Genomic DNA, 27,495 nt, shown 5'->3' on the forward strand with positions numbered 1-27,495 from the left:
ATAAATGTAACTGACAACAGAAGAGAAGTAGCAGGTATGATGTAACAGCTCACAGGCCAGCGAGAGAAGAAAACGCAGATTATGCTGCAGAAATTAAGTTCAAGATACTAATAACCTAAAGATAAGTTAAGTTGTATTTCCGCTTTGTTTTTGTTGGTAAGTTATAAATTTTGGTTTGTTAACTATTAACTATAACTGGTTTGTTAATATTATTATGGGCTATGTAATTCTGACATTATTAGTGGCTACTTTCACTTTTCCTATTGTGTAAGTATGTACATCTGCAATAACTATATAAAAATTATGTGACACGGATTAATTTTTAAATGACATATTCAGAAGGATTTACACATATTATAAGCAAGTTATGATTTTTAGGATAGAAAGGTGAAATAATCAAATTAAAAAGGAAAGTTAAAGAGCTATTACAAATTAAAATTCGAACTTCACATTTCATTATCTACACGTTTATCCTGGCCTTCTTTTGCTAACGAAACCTACAAAACGATTTGATTGAACGCCAAATATATTCAAAAGCATTTGTTTATATAGATTTTCTTATATGTACCTTCAAAACAAGTGTTAATGTATTCTACACGAAAACGTCACGTCCTAGCAAATTAGGAAGTTGTTGCACTTCGCTTGCTAACATCTTTCATTCATCTGCAAATTAACTATTATTAGTCTATTACGAATATTGGAATTAAGAAAACTCTTTTTTTTTTTTTTTTTTTTTTTTTTTTTGATGTAATCAAATACTTGACACAAGTATAGAAAAGTATCGGTGAAAATACAGTAAGAAGGTTCTCACCCTGAGGCGGTATGAGTAGGAGTTTGCATGAAAGTAAAGAAATTTTAATCCTGGCAGAAAATAAAGTTTTGCAACTAGATCAACAGACAGATAATTCAACGCGAAATCGAAGCATCGAAGAAGAGTTTTAAATTACAGCTTATATGTTTTATTTTCATCAGCATGAGATTTTTGTGTTAATTCTTTCGTGTAGGTTCAACATATTATGCCAAATAAAAATGCATTCGTACCAGGTCTAAATGTTTGTTGATTTGACTTTTATTTTATTCATTTGTTAGGCAGTTCCAATACCTTCTATATTGAGTCTATACTTATATATGCTACGATGCAATATGCTACCATATTCATTCATAAAATCAGTGTTTTACCGAAATTCAAGCTAGGTTCATCAGAATCATCATGTACCAACAGCTATCATCAGAATTAAGAAATACGAGTAGTTACGAGAGTGCTACGGCTATAGCCAGTATAGCTGTTTATCTTGAAATGCCCCCTCCCTCGCCCGAACCGAAGTATTTGGTACCGAAGTATTTGGTGAGGGAACCTTTTACTTGTTAATTTCTAGAGGTAAGGTATTTACAAGACGAACCTCTTGTCTGTGTTACTGAAGTTTCTTTAGAGGTATGTTTAGTACGAAGACGAAAATTCATCAGAAAAGAAGAAGGTTACACATGAATAATTACATAGTTACTTAGCCATACGTATCTAAGAAATATAATATATTGTTGTGTAACTTAAGGCTAAAAAATATTTTCTTAAAGTCTCTATTTTGGCTCAATTTTTGCCTGAGTAAAAATTTTTTTTTATAACTTGACTCATTTTACGCAACATCTATGAACTTTAACGTATAGCACTTATTCCCTTGCTGAAGTTGAAATAACTCGTTTCGTTGCTAATAATCTTGTGAATCGGAAATCTTAGTCCCCCCTCCTTCCCGCGTTTAGCTAGAAAATCTCTTTTAGTTTTTAAATTTGAATCTTTATAAAAAAGATTAAGTCTTTGAAAAATATAAATTGCTACAATTTCATTTGAGCGAAATATTTATTGCAAGGCCTAGTGCACATAGGATACTGAGAAAATGCACAGCTATATGTTGAATAATTACATCTTTTCTTTATTAATTAGGTGCACTAGTTCGTTAACTTATGATGAAATAATATCATAATACTTTTTGTCAATCATTTCGCTTTGTCACGTATTCATCTTAGGTATATATTAAATTTATATTCAGTTGCTTTAGTTTTTGAATGAATAATTTTATGACTAATAGGCCCGTCGTAACTACGTTGTGCTAAAAATTAAGAGAATTTTTGCATTTGGTAAATTATGCCTACAACCGAAGGACATATTATAGGGTCCTGTTTAGTTTTACTAACGGTTATTTTAATTTGAAAGCCTTTCCTGAATTCTCTTATTTCCCCTCGTATTTCTTCGCCAGGATGCAAATTAAGAAAGTCGGTGAACAAAAGTATTTAAACTGTTGGAAGGAAAAGGTTAGTAGCGGCTACGCATTCCGGCCATTTAGTTAGTATTTCACAAGTGTAGGTTTCTGAGTCAGCCTGTTAGATTAAACTAAATTGTGTAGTCTAGCACTACATTTTTAACTTTCAAATTTGTTTGCATCGTTTAAGTTCTCACCGCAAGTGGACAGTGTTTTCGTTGTACACGCACGTAAGACAGTGCCATCTGTTACTTATTTGTGATAAATTAAAAGAGCATTGCAGATTATTATTCTAAAATATCTTTCTTATAGACGGCAGTGAGCATCTGTTAAAGGCTTGAAGAGTTGTACTGTCCAATATGATGGTTGCTCAGATCATGAAACCTCCGCTACCATACTAATCTCTTTCTCGTATGTTGAAGGATAAATAACGAGACCCTGGTTTTCTTCATGTGAAGGTTCATTGAAAATCAAATGGTTACGCTGGATCGGAACTCACCTGTCAAAAGAATGTTCTCTCGCTGATGTTTGGTCCACATTCGATGTTCTCTGCACCATAATAAACAGGTTATCTTACGCTCAGATGCTAGTGGGATACAAACTGCAAGTCTTCTAGCAAACAAACAAGATCTTATAGCTCTATATTCGCCTTTACCTCCTTTACGTTTCCTCGCAATGCACCCTGAAAACAGCTAAAAGGTCTACTACATTAGCATGCGGCAATCTTGTGATGCGTGTCTCAACCAAGAACGGGAGGAAGTGTTGGAAAGGAAACTGGAAGACAAACAACGGGAGAAAAGCTGAGGCCAGTTTTAGGCTTGAAACTGGTCACGCTTGCTTAGATAGCTATCTTTATCATGTTGGTATCCTTATCAGCCCAAACGCCAACTATGTAGCTTGTTTAAAGAAATGGACAGTGCCCACGTCGGAAGGTGCCCAGAGCTGCGTGGAGCCTGAGGTGGAGAGGTATTAGAGCGCTAGAGGCCAAATAATGAGATATTAACATTTTACGTTATTGTATTGTGCTCACAGAATTTTGTTCTGTTTGTACGAGTATTATCTTTATCTTATTCTCTGCCACTGGAAATTTTAAAAATATTCACCACTACAGTCGGTCGTCAGCTCATTTTTATCGACCACAACGCTCATTCCCATATAGATAATCTGGAAATGGAGGGTATTAACCTGGTGGATTAATCAGATAGATCTGCCCTATAGGGCCCTACTAATACTGTAATTGCAACTCGTTTTTCCGTTCAAGAACCCTCCAGGACCTAAAAACAGTGTTGCTGCAGGAGAGGGACACATAAAGTGCCTCATTCGGAACACAGAGTCCCATTGTAAGCGTTTTAAATGTCAAAAATTCAATAAAATCTACCCGATTTTAATATTTTTTCCTTTTTACTTAAAATCTAAATAATATTTCCAAGCATTTACATTTAACCGTTGCGATAAGAACAGCAATAACCTTTTTCAAAAACAAAATAATGTTTTTACAATGTTGCCACTACATGCTATATAAATCGTCACCTGAGGCATAAAAATTTAGTAGCATCAAAGAATATCAGTTTCTGACATACTTCCACCTTATCTCGCCGTGTCCTCTAGCAGTGGTGCAGGAACCATTTCTATTTGGTTTTGCTTGTGCCTTTTACATCTGACACAAGTTGAAATTATCTTCCAAATGCTCCTCCGTCCTTTCACGATCCAAAAGTTTTCCTGCGACGTATATAACAATAAATGTATACCAGCATGGATATACTTGAAAGGAGCAAGGGAGCAATGAAATTGATATTATCCTTCTTTTTAGTTAACTTTGTTTCTACTCGTAAGATGCCTTCTTTATATTAAAACACGTTTAGAGACTTTAAACTTAAATTTCTTTTGAAGTAAAGGCTTACTTCTGAGCTGTTTTAACCATATACTTCTCAGATGAAGTCAATTGAGAAACAGTTAATGCGCTGAAGATTCAATCAATGTTAGGCATATTTGTATTTGTAACAACACCTATGCTACCGTTCTGAAGATCTTCATGTAATTAGAAGAGTAACACAAGAACCATATATTTGCAGAGCTATTACAAGCTAATGAAGTAACAATACTTTTCTTCCTTTCAGTGCTTATTTCTTCTTCATTTACAATTGAATTGGATCTTGGCCATGCTTCTTCGAGTAGTCTCAACCAAGAAGAGCCTTCCCATCATCTGGATTCCTTATTTTTAGCTGCTAAACAACTTATGAAGAGAAGATTTGCCGGGTTATAATGGCCAGAAATACGCTTTCACTTCTCAGTTTTTGTTAAGCTTCGAATTTCTTTCCCTCCGTTTTTATCAAAAACTCCCCACTGCTCTTCTCCTTTTATCTAGCATAAGGCAATGGAAGAATCAGTTCAAAAGCATTCTTTAATATAATTTAATTCTAAGCTTTTCTTGACAAAAGAAGCTAATCGTACCCCAATTCAGCAAGCTAATAACTCATTAAGAACATTTTGTATGTCTGCAGGCACTTCAGGATCCCAGCTTAATTTTGTTTTCCAACTTTCTTATAATAAAAGTTTTCGCACAAAGGTTGCCGGACAACAGAATCCTATGGAGTTAAATACTCTCTGTGTAACTGACAAGATGGAACTACTCGTCACTGGGACATGTGAATAACCAATCTCATCTACATTACAAAACAACAGGTCATCATGTTTGTCCCAAAGGTAATCCCAAAACTGATGTTGGTTCTGATTTAACATCAGCACTTTAAAATTTTTTATCTCAAGTACGCTGCCAACCTCTTAACTCGAAATTTCCTTCACTCATTAACTGTGTGGTTGATATTATAAAGGAATGCAACATTTCTTCTGAAACTACATACGTAATACAGTGTCCTACATAAAATGAAAACTTGAGCTGTTTGGCTTTCTCTCCAAGAGGTGATTGGTATTGCTTCAGATGAAAATCAATTATTGCATCTAAAAGGCATACACTACAATTTTCTCCCAACACAACACAACAGTGGTGAAACACACGCATCTTATTCCCCTCAATTGTGCCACTAGAGAAATCTCAAATAATCACGATCCTCCTTATTAACGCTAATTTGTAGAGATGCCTTTTTTGTGTCCGAAATTACTCCTATTTCTCTTTCCCTAAATTTCAGCAAATTAGCAGGCAGTAGGTTCAATAAATTTGGTCCTTTTGCTGAACAGCCATTCAATGAAGGATATCCTTTCTGTTTACACGAAGCATAGAAAACAGGCCTGAGCTCTGTGGAATTTTCTTTAAAAACTCCTCTGTGAGGTAAATAGTGCCTTTTATCCTTTAATTCTTGTTCTGGAACTTTTTCAGTTATGCCTTTATGCCCCCAATCTTTAAAAACTTCATCATACGCTTCAAATATATTCGCAGCTTTGAGTTTGGTCTTTGCAAGAACTAATCTTTTCACAGCTACACTTCTCTTGTCTGGAAGATCTCGACATTCTAACCAGAGAACGATAATTTTATATCTTATATCTTCAATTAAAGTTAAATTTAATAGTCCTTTCAAAATGATTCAACATCACTTTTATCATCCTTTGATTTATTTTCACATGGATCAGTGATACAAATTACTGCTAACCTCAACAAATCCTCAGTCTTACCAGGATGAGGAGAAATATGTGCTCAATAACAAGTTATTATTTGATTGATCTAGCAGCTTTCCCATTATTATCCATTCAAAAAGACTTTGAATAGCCACTAATCCCCAGTCCAATTTATACACATTTTAAGTGAGCAGATTTCCAACAACATCAGCCTAAGGGAGAGGACATCATCGTGGAGGACTTTCTAAAGGAAACTGGCTCGTATTCACGTTGCACATAATTGTGGAAAACACGGAAACGTCCATACAGCCACTCCGTTCGTTCAAACCCGGGATTGAACTACCAGTGTTCAACAGCCACTCGGCCCTGGCGGACCTTAAATTTCTGGAATTCTTGAAATAGATATTCTTGAAAATATTGTAACTAAGAATGTTTCACTTTGTATGGAATTTTCACATTCATTTTTAATGTGCTCACAAGCCGCAAGGGATTAGCATTTCCTATTAGTAAGCTTGTGGACCTTAAATTTCTGGAATTCTTGAAATAGTAATACTATCGTAACTAAGACTCTTTCAATTCGTAAGAAATTATCGCATTCTCTTTTATGTGCTCCCAGGTTGCAAGGGCTATTAGTCCTATTAGCAAGGTGACAAGCAAGCTACAAGCTGACCTATTAACAAACTATTGCAAAAGCATGTTGTATTAGCAAGCTGAATATCCATCGTGTTCGAATTTCGACGTAATTACCAATGCGTTTTCATGTTTCCAGCAGTAAAAAACGTAATAATCTGTACAATGGCATTCGAAGTAGAAATTGTAGTGGACGATAATTCTACCGCCAGCTACATTTAGTTGAATGGGTCTCGTGCTTCTACTCAGTTTCTTTTTAAATAAAAGAAAATGTAAAAAATTATCGTATTATTCTGCGATCTGCGACGGTGTAAGCGGTTTGTATGTCCAGCTAGAAAGTGGAAGATCAATGGTTTGAATTCTTGAGAAAACATAATTTATTTCTCTCACCTGCTTGACATCTCAACAAATTGTTAAACTGAAATTTGAATACGAAGATCCAATAGTATATATTATCAAGTTATATTATTTGCTTGTTTAAAGAAATAATTCTTATAATATATATCAGACTTAAAGCGAAAATATTGTAGTCCGGTCTCCAACTGGTAATTTAAGATATGAGACAAAATATTGAAATACAAAACTAGCACAGAAGTTTCTGAAAGTGTACTGAATATTTCATGCGATCGTAGTAAGAGTGGATGAGTTCGACAGCTGCTCTGTCAACACTTTGTATCACTGCAAATTAAACCTTCGTCTGTTCCTTATTACTTTACCTAATGGATGAAATATCACATTTCTTAAGAATAAGCTACAAAAATAGGCTAGGTAGCATTTCCTGCTGATGCATGAAACAGACCGCTTTATAGTAAATACCAGTTATAATTTTTTATAAGCAGCTGGCATGCTTCATTTCCGTCACAGATAATGTCATGTGACATGCAGATCTATTTTTAGGTATGACGAAATTACGGTTAAGAAGACTCATTTAGTTTGGATAAGTGAAATTTTCCGGATTTTTTACCAGGGAGTGATTTTAATGTTATTAGAAATGGATATACTTATTTCGAGAAATCTTTTTCTAGTATTTTAGTTAGAAAGTATGAGTAAAATATATTTTTATGGCAACATTTAGCTGACAGGCATGCATTTATAGTACGCATTTGAAGTTCATTAAGAACTGCTTTCTTGGAGCGAAATATTGAAAATTTTCACATCAAAATAACGTGTATCATAAATGAAGAAAGAAATAAAACCCAGAGAGAGAGACTGAAAAAGTGTGTTTTTGAATCTTTGAAGTAATTCTGTTGCTCATTTGAATACATGAAACATTTCTGCAGTAGTATGTTTTATTTAATACCTTTTAAAAATAGGCTCTGCCTTACAACCGACTAAAGAAGTATGTGCGCTAATTATTTTGTAGGAGTTTTACTATATTTTAAAAATAATTATTTTTATTTTGGAGTAAGCTTTTCCTTAACCTTCTCATTTTCCTCCATACGTTTTTCTGCTAGAATGAGTTTTCAGTTTTATGCTTTATACAAATAGGGTAGAAACTGCTATTTAAGCTGAGGTCTAAGTTATTTCAATAGTAGAGCGTGTTTTGCCTTTCGGCCACATTGATTGCTGCTAGTTAAAGCTTGCCGTTCTACAGCTGTACTTATTACGTGCTTGTTAGCATACGCCGATGATTCTTAGGGAAAGGGCTGCCTACGCGATACTGTGTGTAGCTTCGGCTGATTAATTGTATTTAGCATTAGTTAGTTTAATATTTCTATTCTGAGTTTAATTCCAAGGGAAGGCTTCTTGTATGCCCAAGAAGAGCAGTATGTTAATCTCTTTTGAGTGAACAGAAAGGGGTATTTTAATCCTTCTCCAGAGTTGCTGACTAATTCTCACTTGTCTGACCTATATCCAGCCCAAGCCCACGAAATTCCTTTTGGCAAGGAGAGCAAGATAAGCCTATCGTTGGCAACAACCTTGAGCACCTGACAGGTGCCAGTGCGATTTAGCTCAGTTCCACTCCCAATTTTGAGGAAGAGCATCCCGGGGGGGGACAGGTCCAAGGTTCTCCCACCTCTCTTTACCTACCACCAACCTCTCAAGATTATTTTGGGCTCGTGCTCGTCGCATCTTTAGAGTGCCCCCATGCCACACGGACACTAAACATTTACAAACATCCAAACGTTCTTCGCGTTTCGAACTCGGGCCCGAACGGCAGTCAGCGACGCTAACCATTATACCGTTTGGGTGGCCAGGAGTTCTTACTTACGCAGAAGAACGCAGCGAATATTCGCTACTTAGGTCTTCAGTATTGTAGCAGTTCTTTTTTTAGATTCTAATATTAAACTATAGACTCTATTATTTATTCTTATTATTTATTTTGTATATATCAAAATTAAATTAATTCAATAATCATTTATAAAAAAACTATAATATTCGGCCTAACATCTAAATTTATAACTGATGTTTTATATCATTCAACCAAGACCCTCTGATCAATCAATCAAGACCTCAACAAAGATCATCTGAAACATTGAACTACTGTAATATTGATCATCTGAAACACTGAACTACCATAGCAAATGCAAAAAAGGCTGTAAATAATTTTAACCGTCATGTATAAATCATGTAAAATAATTCATTGTAAAACTCTGTTCAATAAATAATTTCCACTGGGTGGCCTTTTTCCGTTAGGTATCACCTTAGATCGGAAACCCTTTCAGTGGTGCAAAATATTCTAGTAGTTAAAGAACTTTATTTTAGCTAGGACATTACAATTGTTCGCATCATTTTTACAGTGGAAAGAAACACCATGGGCAATAAGAATCGACCATAGTAATCAGTTTATAGCAAGAAAAAAAAACATTGCAATGGCTGCTATACTTATTGTAATATATAACAAATAATAAGTAACAAAATTACTTTCTGGATTGCTTGAGCCATATCAAAAGCATTTTTTATGCTCTCTGTAAAATTCTAGGGAAGATTCAATTTGTGTTAACTTAGACTCAGAAGCTGAATCTTTAAGGGTTTTATAAAATCTTTTAGTCCTCGCTCGTTCATTTTAAAATGATCTGTTAAAGTAGACTTGATGTTGAGCAGCTGTGGATATTTTTCTTTTCACGGAAAAGTGAGTACCCACAAATAACGCTTATGGGTACACAAATCCGCATGCAAACAAATTCTTAAGCACTCATGTGAAATTACTTTCGAGGATTTACAGGTTCTTTTATTATTTCAGCATTCATTTTTGAGGAAAGGACGGATCGCATGGTTTGCTCGTGTACAAACAAAAGGTATTGCGATGTAATAAGAAGCCAATTGTTTCAACAAAAATTTCAACACACATGGTGTTTGGATTCAATCATTCGATGCAAATGTGGTCCTTTTACACACTGTCGATCCATACAGCAGTGGTCTCTAACTCAAAATGCATGCGGGTCAAATGCACGATTTAAAAACAACTGATGTTTCATTAATTTTTTAACAAATAAAATTTTTATTAACAAACAAACAAATAAAATAAAAATATTTTAAATAAAATTTATTGATATTCAGTCATCCAACTTTTAAAGATCAATCCTTCATTTTTATACATAAAGTAAATGGAAGATAAAACTATTGATTATTATTATTATTATTATATGTACGCACATTACTTTGGGAATCACATGAAAATGTTGGCTTATCCTTAATTCTCTCGAAGCTGCTTTTTTAGTCTTTGATGAAGTTCAGTAGTGTGCAAAAGGCTAAAGCAGTGAAACAACTGCATTTCGGCTTAGTGCGTTTCTTGAAAGTAAAAGTTGATAAGACTTTTGAGTATCGGTAGTTCGAACTTGGTTCAAATACCAATAAACAAACTGGCTGCATAGGTTTTTTTTCACTGTTTTCCCCATACTTAAGGGAAATACAGGTAAGTGTTTTTTAGAAAGTTCCCCTCAATAGCATTTTTTCTCTTATACATGTAGCCATATTTTACTTTGTGATGATCAAATAATCAAATATAACCTTTAGGAACGCCCACCACTAGCCGAGTGGATAAAACCCCTGTACATTGGCAATTCGACACGGATTCGAAGAACAGGTTAGTTGCACGGATATTTTCATGGTTTTCTTCCAAAATAATATCCCAGTTTTCCTTAAAGTCCTTCATGAAGGTATCTTTTTCCTTAGCTAGGATATTACAATGATAGGTAAATAGTCTTACTGTGCTTTGTTGTGATCAAATAATTCAGACTAGTCTTCAGAAAGTTCTTTATACTAGAAGTAATCTGCATTTTAAGCACACACCCTTCATCTGTTTTACTATAACTGACCAGCCAAGCAATAAATGAAAAACAAATGCTAAGAAAATCATAAGGAAGCTAAAATACACAATTACAGTCTTGTAATATATGTATCAATATGTATTTTATTTGCTGCTCTTTCAAAATGATTCATCTATCTATTTATGCTTAAACACCAATATTTTCTTAAAATGTACAACATCTTATCAGTGTTGTACAAATTGCTAGTACTAGACATCAAACCTAAAAATTCTATAATAGAGTTGTGTGAGTGAATATGTAGATTAGTAGCTAAGTTATGCTTTACGCGGTTCGTCTGCAAGTTTTCGAAAAGTCAAAAATCTTCCAAAATTTTGCCCAGGATAAGTTGGGCATTGCAATTTAAAATCACGTAAATTCTTATGCCAACACACTTTTAAAGTTGGAAAGTAACTGTCCCATTAATAAATCCAAAAAGCTAATCCTTTTTAGAAAATGCATTAACAATCTGAAGGCTGTTCCTGAGTCAGTTCGAAAATAGCTCTTCCAAGTAAAAATACAAATTGAAACATCTCCTGCCTTGTCGTCGATTTCCTGCCGAACGCTCTGACAGGAGCCCCATGTCACTCGACAGGCGGGACATACCTTTCGCATGGACAGGCAGACAGTCGAGCCCTGCCCCTTTCGTGGAGTGTTAACTCTGAACAAACAGGCTGTCAATTGTCGTATGCTTCCCTTTTTAAACTTCATTTCAATGGAGAGAGATAAGGGCCTGAATGCCAGCTGTCGTCATAAGATCAAATGCTAACCTATATTTTAAATGACGAATTCCGACCAATCAGATTGCGGAACATTCATTACACATGATTTAAAAACTATGATTTCCGTTTTGATTTATCCGTAAAAGTAGAACTTCAGTTAACCGTACTCCAGATATCCGAATTTCCAATCATTCGAACCGCTTCTTCTCTCTAGGTCAACTAAAATTATTGATTTATTTGTTGTGCTATAAAAAAGCAATTACCTTATTTACTCGGTTATAAACTTATAAGGTATTTTCTCCCTTCTTTCCGCATGCCTTCTTCAAGGTGTAATTGCTAGCATACTCAACACGTATTCGAGATGTACACTGCGGGGGGGGGAAGACAGTTCTATATCTTCCGTTCTACTAGGCCGATTGACAAAATTCAAATTGCGTTTTTCATGTCTCGAAAGCGCGACTTAGGATATATATTATATTTATATAATAGCATTGTTTTAATTTAGGTATTTTGACACAAAATCGAACTTTTTCTGAAATAACAATTTTTTTTCATATTTTGATTTTACGACTCAAATTATGCCTAGATATCAAATTTTGTAAAATTTGGTGCGAAATTTACGGAGAAATTCAAAAATTTATCTTGGCACAATTTTGTTTCAGTTTGCGCCAAGAATAATTCACTTGGCGAACTTCTTAATATGTGGCAACCAATTTTCCTTTCCCTTCCATTATGCCTGAGCGGGAAAAAAGGTACCTCGTTCCTACCTTTTTACATTGTGCATGAGTGGAAAAAAGTCACATCGTTTCTACTTCCAAATAATTTTAGGCAAAGTATCTAAATCACATCTGATGTTTTACCGCTTTCAACAAATATGCCAAATTTCAAAACGCACCAATATATAAATTCACATATATCTTCATGAATTTTGAATAAAACACTGCAATTTTTTGCAGGTATACGTTTAAGATGATGCAGGTATACGTTATATAAATACGTTTAAGATGATGGTTAAACTTTTATAGATTATAATTCAAAAATCTTTTTGAAAAATTATTTAAAAACACAAATTTAAAAAAAATCATAAAAAATGGGAGAATTTTATTTGGAATGAACCTAAATTTCGATATGCGAAAGGAAGATTCAAATAAGTTTAATTTAAAAAGATAGATTAATAACTATATCTTAATTAACATTGAGGAGCTAAAATTTTGAGGGCTAATTTTTTAAAAAGTACTCGTGCGATTTTTACAAAACTTGGTAGTTTGGAGTAATTTGAGTCGTAGAATTGAAATATGGAAAACAAATGTTATGCTATTACAGAAAAAGTCCAATTTTGTGTCAAAATACCTATATTAGAACAATGCTATATATAAATCTAATATATATCCTAAGTCGCGCTTTCGAGACCTGAAAAACGCAAGTTGAATTTCGTCAATCGGCCCAGTAGAACGGGAGATATAGAACTGTCCCATTCCCCCCCCCGCATTGTACAAGGTTCCAGTCCCGGCGAGGGCACCGCACGTTTTTCACCTCTCCTGCTTCAAAAAATGATTCTACAGTAGCCCCCGAACTAAAAGGTGGTGGACGACAATTCGCAACCACCAGAGTTTGGTAATTGGTTACCGTAATCCGCAGTCGCGCCTTTAAAAGAGGGTGTATATAAGGTATTTTCTACCTCGTTTCCTCATGTCTTCGTTCTGTTATTGGAAGCATACTCGACGCGTATTCGAGATGTTCAGGGTTCGTGTTCTGGCGAGGGCACTGCACACTTTCTACGTCTCCTGCTTTAAAAATACCTAATGACTCTACAAGCTGACACTTATTATACGCTCATTCCAGGAAACCGAAACTGGAAATAAATTTTTTTTTAAAAATATTCATACAGAATCGTACTAATACCAACTGTAAGCCGAGGAATGAAAAAGAAGAATAAAGTATATATTACTGACAAACCTAAGGATCTTTGTTTATCGGATGGGCCACTGCTAAGTGGCTATATTTATAATTATTATTTCTTTTATGGCTGGATACTTAACTTGTTAAGCATTTTCGGGGTATAGCCCGATTTTATTGGTCATGTACATAATCACCGAGAGCAATGCACAAGGTGCGTCTCAGAGGAGACCGATGTTGCACACGCGAAGAGGAAAGAACAGATGAAGACACAACAGACAAGCTTTATGCATGATTCGAACCAACACCTTTCGATTTCAAACTACCACTGTATCGTACAGAGTTAACGTATATTTACTTACATGATTAATGAAGAAATAATATTTCAGTTTAATTTCAGTTCTACGGGTAGAAAAATTTCTTGGAATTTAACGCAAGGAAAATAAATTCTTTTAGTACTTACCTCCGTAAATAAAAATTAATATCGCGATTTTATTTTCATAAAAGTAGAAATGAGGTGGGCGTTTAGGCGAAGAGAAAATAATCTAAATAGTTAGTTTCGTCAAAAAATTGCATGTTTAGTATTTTGCAATATAGGAAGGAAACTATTACGTTTTAATTAACTGTATAATAGCTGCTGAATTAAAATTCGGTAAATAGAGAAGAAAATTTCTTCCTATGAAATGAGTCCACCTCTGACAGTGTTCTAATACTTAATTGGAACTAGTACATTATCAGTGTTGACTCCATTAAGCAGCTTCTTGAAAACAATCATTATGGTAGTTCTCGTGCACTTTTCAAAATATTTAGTATACTTCTATAGCAAGCAGAAGTGCGACTTATACAGTCATAATATGTAAATAAGCCTCAACAGCCTAAGGATAAATCAATATCTAAACATACGAAAGTTAAATCTCTTATTCAGCATATTCAGCAAAGTAAATTTTAGATAAAATTTTAAAATTATTCTGACAACTAAATTAGTCTAACAAACTCTTCTGACACTGGCACTTTTATAAAAATTACGCTTTTTTCATTTCTTTTCTTCTCTGGAATTATAATGGTCTTGAGGTAACCTTTTTGTCATGTTTATTTCACTTAATACGTTATTTCTCATGTTGAAGCTTTCCTATACTTATACCTTTTCTATCAGTTCCACCCAAAATCAGAAAAAACGAGTTTTTAACGAGCGAAAGTCTAAATTTAGAAAAGAGAGAATTTGCAGTTTCACCCAAGGTGCTATAACTCTCAGTATTTTTACCTGTCGACTGGATACTGTACTGCTATTTCAGTGAGTTCTAACATTGTGTATAATCATATTTTCAAGATCATAGAGATCATAGTTGTTTTGGAGCCAGGCTATTAAGTTGCCTCTTTATTTTATAACTATTTGAAATATTTGTCGTTTTCTTTGCTCACAAGAAAAAAAAAAAAAAAAAGTTTTACTTTTTGTTAACATTTCAGTTTGTAACTTCTAGACGGATAATAAATAAATTTTCAGTTGATTTTCGTTATATTAAATTTATACACTTGAATTCTTCTAAGGTAAGACAGAGCGGTAATTCGCCTGCAGTCTGTAGAGTTAATAGGGTTGTTTACTTAAGTGAAATTTGGTTTAAACATACGATATTTATCATTTAATTTTAAGCACGGATAATTTCGTTGTGCTACTAGGGTTGTTCTGAAGTTCATAAGTGATTTTGCAGCAACAGTAAAATTAATTTGACATAACATATTGCGCGCATTATGTACTATAATAAATAATATGTGTTATTTATTAGCAGTACTATTTTTCACGAACTTTGTGAACTGGAGCACTTGTCTAAACAGTACAGAAGATTTTGATACCCATTTCGTCAAATGCCTTTAACATTTGGCGAAATGGGCACCTTGGACGCTCAGATACCAAGTCAATGCTATTACGACACATCCATCATTCTTAAATGTGCAGTAATAAATGCGTTCTATAGTTATACTATGCACCACTGGAGAATAGGTGATTGATTGTGAACAAACCGAGGGATGATTTAAGCCCGTTACCCGGAATAACAATGCTGTGTCACTGGTTTCAAGGTACGCGTTCTCTATAGTAGTAATGAATCAAAAACGTATCTGGATCCTCCATTTTTATAGTACTAAGTAGCATTCTTCTTGCGAAACTAACAATTGGCTAAAAGAAGTCACTACGATACAGCCTTTTTTTCAAAGTTTGTACTTCCAATTCACATTTGATGTAGCATTTTTTTCCGTCAGACAGTTTGATAGAGCATAACACAAAATGCTTCTTTATTAGCAACTTGTTGCTCTTAAACTTTCCTTAATTTATGAATCTTTAATTCAGAATCTTTCAATAGCATATCGTTCATGGAATTAGGTTTTCTGGAATACGCTTTTAACAGTAATTCATAATAACCATCTTATAACCAAAGTCTTTCAAGCACCTACCATGGAATGGAATGCCGCTGTCAATTAAGAAGCTCAAGATCTAGCTATCTATGGAGGAAGCGAAACCAAGGGATGTTTAATCCTGCATTGATTTCAGGAAGATATTTTAATGGTATATTTTTGGAAAAAAGAATAATAACTGACGTAGTTATGTATTGCACAGTATTTATGAGATACCATACAATATCATTATCCTGGGTTGCGGCAAAAGGAATGCCAATTCTCCACAAAAGTCTGCCTGCAAATGGCTACTTCAGTAAAAGCAAACTCATTTTGCAACATAGAGTGATGAATACGTAAATATAGAGCTGACCAATCAGCAGATAACAAAATCGTGGATAAAAAAGTGTGTTCGACGGTCAGACAAATACTTCAGTCATCATGATTACTAAAAATATAAAATATACGTTACAGAACTACTTCACTACCAGAAGTATTTCTGAATACTTCTTCAGAGTAACGTTATCCATCTACACGGTTTACATATTCTTGCTTTGTTTCTTAAAATAAGTGACTTGTTTGGATTGAGAAGAAGAGTAACATAATACGTTGAGCTCAGAAAAAAGCAGTTGGTTTAAAAAAATAAACAGAAGTTTAGATTTACCTATATTTATGAAGAGTAATTGGGTTTACCGAAATCCATAAAGATCAAACTTCCAAAATGGAAACGTTATTTTACTTTAGTAAACGTAATTCGGCTGAAAACGTCTTTTATCATTTTGCGAAAAGGTATGAAGATAAGAGTAAGACGGAAACTGAATAAGACGAAAAGAAAAGTGGAGAGAAAGAAACAGAACTGTGAAGAGGCGGTGCAAAGAAAGAAAGCCGTCAGAAACAGGCGTATAGATGAAGAGCTCGTGGCAGGCGAAGAAAAGAGAAAATGCTTGAAGATAATGAAGATAATGAGAGCTATAAAGAGCTAACGTATAACAAAAAAAAAAAAAAAAAAAAAAAAAAAAAAAAAAAAAAAAAACAACAACAACAACAACAACAACAACAACAAAAAAAAAAAAGATTATAACTGCAATGGATTTGAAGAAGTCTAAAGAAGTGTGTGAAGAACCAAATATAAAGCTGTAAAAAGGGATGAAACACAGAAAGTTTGGAAAGAAGATACTGAAAATGAAGAATAAAATATGTGAGGAAAAAATGAGGTATGAAAGGAGATAAAAGAAAATACTGCGAAGGAAACTCGAATAGAAGCAACTGAGAAGAGGCGATAGTGTTTGAAATATAATGATGCAAAAGTCTGTATTTAAATTGTGTATAACGAATTTAAAATTATTATAACGATTAAATATGAATTATATTATCACATAAAATATAGATTGTTTGATTTTTCTGCCTTTATTCACAACATTTTTTAACTTTAGCCGTTACTTTATTCCTGTAACTGATTTCAGAGAGTCTGAAAGACTGAATGCATCAAAAAGGTGATATATATGTCAATGAATGTTAAATATTGTTAATTACTGATGTTAAGTATTACTTATATTCTAAGACTAGAAGAAAACCCTTAAATTATAAGCTCACACCAATTTGAAAATTTCAGATATATTAGAAGGGAATCTCAGCTATCAGTGGTCAGATAATATGTAAAAATTACGTATACCAAAACTTATCCTCTTCAGATATTAACGTCAGCTGAAGATAAGCGTAAATACAATTTGCTCATCTTTTTTTTAACAAAGGAATTCTGGTTCAGTACAGTTACTCGCCTGTTTCCTATTAACTAGCTCGTTGAATTTTTAGAAACTTTATCTTTTAATTAAAATAGTTTCATTAAAAGCCAGTGAACAAATAACTTGAAAATCGTTTCATAAATAGTCAGTGATCGTAAAATGAGACTGCAGAAGACATCTGTGGATGTTTTAGAAACTACGGTGAAACCTCTTTGAGATGAATATCCATCATTTCAGATAACTGTGGCCTCCTGCGAAGATGGTAAACTTTGAAAGGTGATGCTCAATATTCATGTTTTTTACATTCTTAAAAGAAATGCTGTTTTCTGTAGGTCGTTTCAGGGGGTGTCCGCCGATAACATCGCGGCAAAAACATCGTCGACGAAGACGTCGCGGAGAAAACAACGCAAGGTGAAAACGTCGTGCTACAAAACATCGTGGGAGAAAACATCGCAAAGAGAAAACATCGCAGTTCTAAAACATCGTGGTACAAAACATCGTCGTAGAAAATAAAGCGGTTCAAAAACATCGCAGTTTAAAAACATCGTCGTCGAAAATATCGTGGTAAAAAATAAAGTATCTACAAATCATCGCATGACGATAACATCGCAGACATGCTTTTTTCAGGTTTTAATAATTGTAAATGTATATTCCCATAACGATTTCTGAGCGCAAGGTGTAAAGAAGGATAAATTTTACTTTCACATATTTTATTAACTAATAAATTTTTGCTGAAAACGTAAGAAGGAAACTTAAGTATAGAAAATTAAATGTAACTTATAGATTATACTTTTCATGAAATATTACCAGTAAAAACTTTATGTAAATGATTTATTAATGGCCTTTGTTAGTTAACTATGTCGGTTTAAAATTCTATTAGTGCTATAAGTTGCATTAATTTTTTATGCTTAAGTTTCCTTTTTATTTTCTCAGCAAAAATTTATTAATTAATAAAAAATATGAAAGTAAAAATTATCCTTCTTTCCATCTTGCGCTCACAAATCATTATGGGAATATCCATTTACACTTATTAAAGCATGCCTGAAAAAAGCATGTCTGCGATGTTATCGTCATGCGATGATTTGTAGATACTTTATTTTTTACCACGATATTTTCGACGACGATGTTTTTAAACTGCGATGTTTTTGAACCGCTTTATTTTCGACGACGATGTTTTGTACCACGATGTTTTAGAACTGCGATGTTTTCTCCCACGATGTTTTGTAGCACGACGTTTTCGCCTTGCGTTGTTTTCTCCGCGACATTTTCGTCTGCGATGTTTTTGCCGCGATGTTTTCGGCTGTAACCGTTTCAGGGAGGTGTTTGCCATGAGAAGTTTCATTTTCGGCGTAATGTTATCTATTCGAAAATTTTTATTGCACAAGTAGAGAAGAGTAGCATTACAAAAAGCCTGTAATTTTTCGGAATTAGATTGCTTTCACAAGTATGGGAGGTAATATTAAAAAAAAATTAAGTACCAGTTCAGTCCACTGATATAAAAAAATAAGGATTACCGTTTCTATCTGTGCAGCGTTCATCACCTTTCTCCTGCTGGTCGGCCCTTACATGTTGGCGACCTCCATCTTGCATTCTGCATTTCTTTTCATACAATTCTGATTATAACATTCTGAAATGCCAATTGGTATTTTGATAATGGAATGGAGTCTGCTTATATTTCGTTATTCATGGATACATTTTTTTATTCTATCCATCGAGGATCCTGTTGGATGCGTGTATAAATATTTCATTTATTTAGATTTGTCATTGTATTTTTATTCTGTTGTATGCCATGAGGTACATCATAATTTTCGAAATTTTGTCTTGATTGCTCCACAGTCAGGAAATATCTGATATCTTCTGGTGTGATTGGCTACCTGGTTTTATAACGTTCTTCTTTTGCGAGTTGACAGTTAAATATATAATGCTAGGAGTCGCTCCTTTCCCCACATATGCAAATATCTGTTTTGCTTAAATTTCGAGCAAAATAGTATGTGGAAAAAAGATAATGCCCTGTTGTGAATACATTTATTAAGAAATTTCATTAAGATCTGGGGAGTTATACATTTTATATACTCTTCTTCCTTCTTCTGCTTCATTTCATTCATTTTTCCAGATGTCAAGTGTTCTTTTTCTTAAGTAGCTCGGGCCGCTTCTTTGGCAGCAATATCTGGTTTTTCATTGCTTCAGAGCCTGACAAAGGAGAAAAATGCGGTCAGAATTCGCCCAAATTCTGAAATTTATCTTTTTAGTAGTTAGGTGTTTCATACTGCTCTGTGCGCTTCGGTTGATAGTCAATAACCTGACTTTAGAGTAAATGTATAGTATACACTTGGGGTACAGTGAAGAAATAAGCAAAACAATAATACGTTTTTCAACAGTTAAGTATACCGAATTGAATAAAAGTATCAGATTGAGAATCATAAAATAATACAGTTTGCGCTCCAAAGAACAAAATAACTAGGTCACATTTTATTTTCATGCAGCAAGTATAAGAAACTATTAAGCAGTCATTCACTTTGTAAAATGTAAATAATTTAATAACTTTCTTTCAAAGTGAAAATTGCAAATTTGGTGAAAAATTATGAAAGGTTGTTCGAAATAAACAGCAAAACGTTTTTCAGCAGTTAGAAGGTTAAAAATTGTATCAATACGCTTGAAATATGCAAACAATTTAAATAATTACGCTCATTTAGAAACGCAAGACATAAAAAAAATAATGCTGCAGAATAATTGGTGTAAGTAGGCAGTTTAAAACATGTTTATACAATTAAACTGTATTTGCTAAAGCAGAGTTTTGGTGACTTTGAAATGCTGCGAAATTTTGTCAGAAAGTTCGTGTTTCAAGATTAAAATCTCCATATTTAATAATTTTTAGTGGATTATCTATAAATATTTAACAATTAATTTTAACTGATACCCTTTATTTAATATACAAAATCATTTGTATTTTTTGACTCCAAATCAAGCCGGAATACAAGTTTAACAAGCGTTTCATATAACTTAAAAACTCAAAACATCGCTTAGCCGTGAAAACTTCAAAGCCGAAACAATTGCTTAGCCTAGAACGTGTAGGCAAAAAAATCGGTAGCTATCTACATTGGAATGGATGTGTTTGAATTACACATTTGGAGAACGGATGATAAATACTCTGTGTAGAAAGTCCTTCAGTCCGCCAATAATCTAAATCTAAAATAATGAATTCGTCTTTAGAGATCGAATGTTAGTAGTTGAATTAAGATGACCATCTATAGAATGATCTTGATCAACCTTTATATAATCATGTTTCAATATCCACTGATTTAGTATGTGAGGTTCACAGTGGTTGAGATGATAATGAGGAGTTACTGTAAGTTTCGTAAGTTCAAAATCTGGAATACAAATGAAGTGACAATAGTCCGTAATATACCTGAAATGTAGCAAATGTTATGTCCAAATACTGTCTTCTCACACATATGCCCGTTCGTTTCAATCCAGTGTAATTAAATACGGGGAATGGATTGGTTTTTACTGAGCCTTATATGTACTCTTAGGTTATTCTTAGGTTAGAAATCCTTCCGAGTTTCTACACTAGCTTGATGATCATGAACAGGCCAGTCAGATTTCCGCTCTTGGTGGTCAGATAACATGTTATTTATTTTAACTTCTATCCAAAATTTCTTCTTTTTAAACTCGAATCTACTCTTATTTCTAGTATTCACCCTATTTTTATTACTGAAGTATAGTCACAATTTCTCTGTTATTAATGTTCCTACCGTAAAAAGGGGTGCTTATTTATTTCTAGCATTCATTCTATTTTTATTACTAACATATAGTTCAGAGCTTAATTTCTAAAATTAGATGTGCCGGAGCCTTATGGTAGATTATCAATAAAGAGGAACAAGAATAAATAAATAAAAAAAAACTAAAATAACAAAATCTGAAAGCTTTCAAATTTTATATTACGCCCAAAGAGGCATTTTTTTCAGGAGAAATTCAAAACGGGGTTTAAAAAGTGATACAGATATTCCAAGTCATTCGACGAAAAAAAAAAAAAAAACCCTTTAGACGTTGTAACGTCTTTGCGTTGCTATGCTAACCACATAATACTAGAAAGAAATATAAAGAAACCTCGCGCATAAAATATCCGTGCTTAAAGATGCACGCGATGTTAATGTTAATGGAACTCTTTGAAATCGTTGAATTTATTGATAAAAAACGCATAAAAGTTTTACAAAATATGAAATAGATAATAAAACAAATTCCAGATGTCGATATTCGAGTGGAGGACTACGTTATTCAAAATTTGATGTCTCTAGGTACCGTTCTTTTCACAATGCGAGAAACATACATACATTCATGCAGATTATTTATGATTTAATTTCTTTAAGTATAATGCAGGGCCCTAATATTTGGTAGCAACAATTTGAAAAGTGATTCTGACTTTTATAGTGAAACAACGCAAAATGTCAAAACGAAATGAATAGCCTATTTGGGCTAAAAATGACTAATGTAATAAAATCGTAAATGACTGAAAAAATTAAATAATTATTGATTAGATTAATTAAATAATTAAAATAAAAATTTCATAAAGTGCAAAGAGATCAAATTTAATAAGTTATTAAATAAACGGTAAATAAGAAAATAAAGTACTGGATCTTGACGTATTTGGGGTTCCAGCTGGAATTATAATTTAGCACGAAAACTAAGAAATAGCTCAAATGGGCTGCGGGTTGAATTTAAGCTTTGAATATGATGGGGGCATGAAAGAAATAAAGGCTTTTCTTTTTTCAGCACACCATGAACAACGTTCAAATAGTTAAAGCGTCACTAATGAGACTAGAGAGAATGTTATAAACAGTAATAGAATATACAGAAAATTTAAGGATGTCGTATAGATATGGAAACAAAAGAGAAGATTCCAGCATTTTCTAACCACGATCTCTCCTGTCAATATAATTCTGGCTGTCAAGCGAAATGAGACAGGGGAGCAAATTTTTCTATATCCGAGGTTTAGCTGCGAATAAATCAGAATTTTCATCCCCCGTCTTGCGTTATATGATCTGTAGGTTCTCTTTCCCCCTGGAAGACACTAGTGTTGGAAGGAAGAATTTACCCTCGGTCATAAAGCCATTGTACTTTTCTGGAGAATAATCTTCTGACGTGTGGGTTGGGGGCTCTTCGTTTTTTAGAAATCTCGACCTCCGTTCAAGGATTTGTTTACCAAGGAAAAAGATGCATGCCTTCATAAGGCAGAATCGAATTTTTAATATAATTTTATTACTAAAAATAAAATTTCTTCTGAAATTGTTGTTTTAGATTTAAAAAAAAAAGTGTCGGAGCTTTCTTATTTAGAGCTCCGGTGCGCTACGCCTAGAATTATGATTTATTCTAAAAACAAAGAAGCATTGGAGCCGGGCTCCGGTGGGCTCAGGCGCAATCTAAGTTTTGGTATAGTCACAACTACCCTGTTATTAAAGTTCTTATGTAATGTCAAAAAGGGTACTTACGTATTAACGCAACCATATTAGTACAATTCGCGAAAATTTGCGAATGTGCTAAACTTTGGCAACCATGCGCATAACCATTTTTGACAATCCTTCAGTCGAACAACGCCGTCATTTTCGTTAGCGTTCTTTTTTGTTATTATCCAAGTTCCAACGGTTTTTTTATAAAAAAATCGCAATATTTCTTGCTTTAAACTTTGTTTTAAAATATGAGCTTGTGAAATTTGCTAGCAATGGAAGAGACTGCGGTAAAATTTATGAAAGAATACAGAATTTTGCTGAAAGTGTTCTAAAAGGAACAAAGAAGGTTGTCCCTGCCCAAAGCTGAGTTTCCGTAATTCTCTGATGTTTTCTGAAGCGAAAATAGATCGCTGTGTACTTCAGCAGAAAAACAGCGCAAAAAATTGTAGGAAGATTTGAAGAAGAATGTAAGTGACATATTCTTTTTAAGGTATCAAGTAATCTTCATTTAATAATTCAAATTCGTGTTTTGAATAACTAAAGTATGTTTTCTCTTCATATGTTGATAATGTTTGCCGACAAATATCGACAGTTCGGGAATCTTTCTCAAAATAGGCGCAAAACTACCCATTTGAACACGATAAGTAACTTTTACCTTTTCATCTGCAAAAAATCGCCAAATTTCGCTTTGGCGGTTGCATTAATACGTAAATACCCTCTCCCTCCCCACAAAAAAAGGTCCTCAAATTTAATGTTACGAGTGCCTGAAAACTACTGGCTAGTTCTATCAACAGAAATGATAATTATTTACTTAAACTATCCTTTTAAACAGTGTATTATATTGTACAATTCAAGAAGGGCATTTCTTTCTTTTTCAATGGTCTTTTGAAAATTCAATTAAAATATTGAATCTTTTACATTCACAGATACCAGAGAGGATTTACAATATATTTTACAATATTTAAGGGTGTAGTATCTGTATGAAATGCGTTGTCGCATAATTTATCGATTAAACTTACACCACAATTAATGTATATTACATAAATATCCTGTTTTATATAAGATTCACCCTTTAATTTGAAAATTATCCAATTGTTTTCAAACTAAAAAGTTAAATTTACGTGAAAATTTAGATACACAATAACAAAACATATCAAATATTTAGTTACATTTGTATATATCTGGGACAATATTGAATAAACCTCTATATACGTATATTTCAGCGCCACCAATTAAAGTATTCTTGTCTCAAGTAAAAGCAATGTTCATATTTGATCACTGCATCCTTTACTTGAACTCAATTTAAAGCAGATGTATTAGATTTCCCAGCATTCATGAGAAGATAAGTGATACTTACATAGATTCTATTTAAGACTAGAAAAACCCAAAATGAATGATTTCACAGTGTAGGAAGGTCTTTTAATTTATTTATTTTTCAACCTCATCTTACTCCAAAATGATTCTTCCAACAACAGGAGCCACAGGAGAAAGAATGTTGTCTCTTCATTACACGTTCTGCCGCTCCTCTTTTAAATCACCACGGTATTTAAAGCCTTTCATTCTGCTGGCAGCAGTAAAAGCGCCGAGGATAGAGTGGAAACGGGTAAAAGAAAAATTGAAGGAAAAAAAAAAAGAGTGAAATAATAAAATAAAAAAAGGAGACCTGCAAATTGGTTAGGAATGTTATGCACGCTCGGAGAGCACACACGCGATGCAGAGACATACCATTTTGTCTCCGCACGTGCCCGGATGCATTTCCGGTTTCCTGCCCCCACTAACTTCCTTGCATGCCCTCATGAAGTAAGCATCCCTTTTAAGCTTACGGAAGAGAGGAGGGATGGAGTAGAGAGAGAGGTGAGCAGAGAGAGAAGAGATTGATGCTTAGTAAGAGAACGAAGGATCAGGTATGGATTAAGAATTTTCGAAGCACATTCAGACGTGTAAAATATACCTCTATATTATCGGTAAGTTATGAGAAAATGTGCAACAGAGTGGGTGGGCTTGCGGGTTAAGTAAATTATAGAATAAAAGTAAAGTTGTAATTAAAAATATAAAAGAATTTTTAAAAAAATATACATAATTTTCTTGAATTTCAGCTGCCGTTTGCCACTTACAACCCCCGCAGAAACAAACTCGACATTCACTATGTCATAATAAATACATTTTTCATGTACAAATTCCTGTATAAGGTTAAGCTAAAATGGAAGATTAAAGGATAACAAAAGCTAAATCAGGGACAAGATAGTAAACCTAACTAATTATTTTAATACCTTACAAACTAATTAAAATCTCACAATCTAACTAAAAAAAGCATAGGTGCTATTATAATTAGCACTTAAATTTTCAAATTTTCCACTTTCGTGGTAGTTATAGTTATTTACATTTACATATAGCTATTTACATTTACAAAGAACTCAAGATATTCATATACGGAAAAGAAAAAATTAAAATAAACTTTAAACAAAATGAAATGGATATATAAAATTTGCATAACAATCAAATTAGAATACTACTTATTATAAAGAAAAGGCAACAGAAATGTGAAAGAAACTTTATTTCGATAATCTTATGACTATTTGCGAGAAAAAGAAGAAATTGCAATTTGCTTAAAATGCACTCTATAACATAAAAAGTGACCTACCAGGAAGGAGTTATCCGAATGAGATGAAATTGTGTAAATCCACACCTTAGGATAAAAACGCAAATTATTAACTTTTGGCGGACAGGGACAAACTAGCTGAAGCTTCAGCGCACTACAACGGATTACCTGGATAGTGTATAAAAGAGAGGACAGAATCGTATGAGCAGATTTCACCATCTGAGAGAGGACGTACAACTGGACTAAACAAGGTGCTCAAATTTTAGGACCACTGGGCATTTGGGCTAAGAGATGCTGCCATTCAACAATATGGGCAGGAATGAGTGAACCATGGCATCGAGAAGTTAGAGATCGACTGAAAACGACGACAAAACGTGAGAACAGAGCGATCGTCATTTGATCGTGCCTAATCGGCCCTCACAGACCCTGAGGAGCTCTTATCAACGATCCGACATGTAACCGGGATGCATTCGACCTGGGATCCCACGGAGTGGAGTAGAATTGTTTTCAGCAATGTGCCTAGCTTCAAATAGCGTTTCATTTTCAATGCCTGTACGTCACATCAACCGATTTCCGTCCCATTCAGATAATTCCTTCAAGGTGCGTGGTTTTTTACGCTAGATAGCGTAATTTGGCAACTCTTCTTTATAATATCTTGCTCACCTGCATAAGAGATAAATATGTTAAAATGCAGCTTGTCAGTATAGTTATAAAAGTGTATATGCATCTGGGTTACAGTTATTGTTACCATTTAATAATTCTTCCGGACTGTATAAGGTATACTAAAAAACTAAATTCATATCGTCAACAAATATTAGCAAGAAACATATACAGGGGGAATTCTGATATATTTGACAAAAATGGCAGGTGGAGGAGACGAGGTGCTCAAATCTTAACGAATTCAACATTATAATGAAATATGTATATGAAAATGGAGCTCTGTGGTGGTGCCTCTGCTAAGACTGATAGATGAACCTAAATGTAAGTCGTGATTCCCAGAATATACTTCGATCGGTATGTATTGCTACATGAAAGCGGAGCTCGTGTGTATGCGTGTGCAAACGGAGTAGCTGCCTAAAGAATATCCAGAGAAGATTTGCCAAGTAGACAGGTGCAGAATCACCAGCTATTCGAAGGCATTGATAGGGAATGAGCGAAAGTAACTTGTGCTCATGATGTACACTTTTAAGCACCTGTTATAAAAAGTTGAATCATTAAAATGTTTCACCTTTTGACATGCCTGTTGTTTATGCATTTCTTTAACACTTTCGTTTCCTATTCAGTTCCCTTCTGAACTTAGACGTTCAATTCTCTTCCGTTCCTCGATGTTTTGGTCGTCACCCGTAACACATCCAACTTCAGTACTATTGTTTACAGTAAACTTCAGATGTCCGGCGCCACACGCGCGCTACATTGAAGGAATCAGCGTGTGCTTTCCCTGTCCGACTTGACTGGGTAACCCGTTGAACCTCCTTGGTGCTAGGGATAGCGGCTTGTAATTGTTCCCCTTGAAAGAGGAATTCTCAGTAAGCACACGAGTCATAAGCTCGTGTTGATAACGTCCCTGCCCTTTGTTACAAGTCAGATAATTCATGATAATGCTCTCAACATTTTTTGAAAGCATGAAGCTATGAACTATAATTTACAATAAACAAAATGGTTGGCTTTATTAATTTTAATATTGTGCAAGTTTGTCCGAAACACTGAAAACTGATGAGAGTAAAACGACTATTTCCGATGAATTTGTAATGATTTCGTTAAAACGAAGCATTAACAGCTAGAATAGGTACGTAACATAAATGAAGGCTGCTAGAAAAGTTGCCAGACATAATGTACATATCTAAAAATTAAAAACGTAAATTCGTTTATAGAGACGTTACGTTATTTAAGCAGGAGGCATGAAAAATGAGCAATGTCATCGCCGGCACTCGAACCTCGGACCTCTCGAATACGCGCTGATCATCACACCACGAAGACATGCTAATAAGGCGGAACAAATACCTCATTA

General features: G+C 34.0%; 1 long non-coding RNA gene across 4 annotated transcripts in view; it reads right to left on the reverse strand.

The window, feature by feature from the left end:
* LOC146996825 (uncharacterized) overlaps window positions 1-27,495 on the reverse strand; it is a 351,038-nt gene that overhangs the window by 110,049 nt on the left and 213,494 nt on the right. Inside the window, exon 1 of one of the 4 annotated variants that reach the window (XR_015041705.1) lies at window positions 24,246-24,660. The exons of 2 other annotated variants lie outside the window; for them this stretch is intronic. This is a non-coding gene — a long non-coding RNA (uncharacterized LOC146996825). Of the gene's footprint in view, window positions 1-19,429; window positions 19,635-24,245; window positions 24,661-27,495 lie in introns of those variants that run through there. One more of the 4 variants, XR_015041703.1, reaches the window with a different exon arrangement.

This window comes from Stegodyphus dumicola, chromosome 6, assembly GCF_044657685.1.
Source record: "Stegodyphus dumicola isolate Sdum_Otavi_A_Nest chromosome 6, ASM4465768v1".
Lineage (NCBI taxonomy): Eukaryota > Metazoa > Arthropoda > Arachnida > Araneae > Eresidae > Stegodyphus > Stegodyphus dumicola.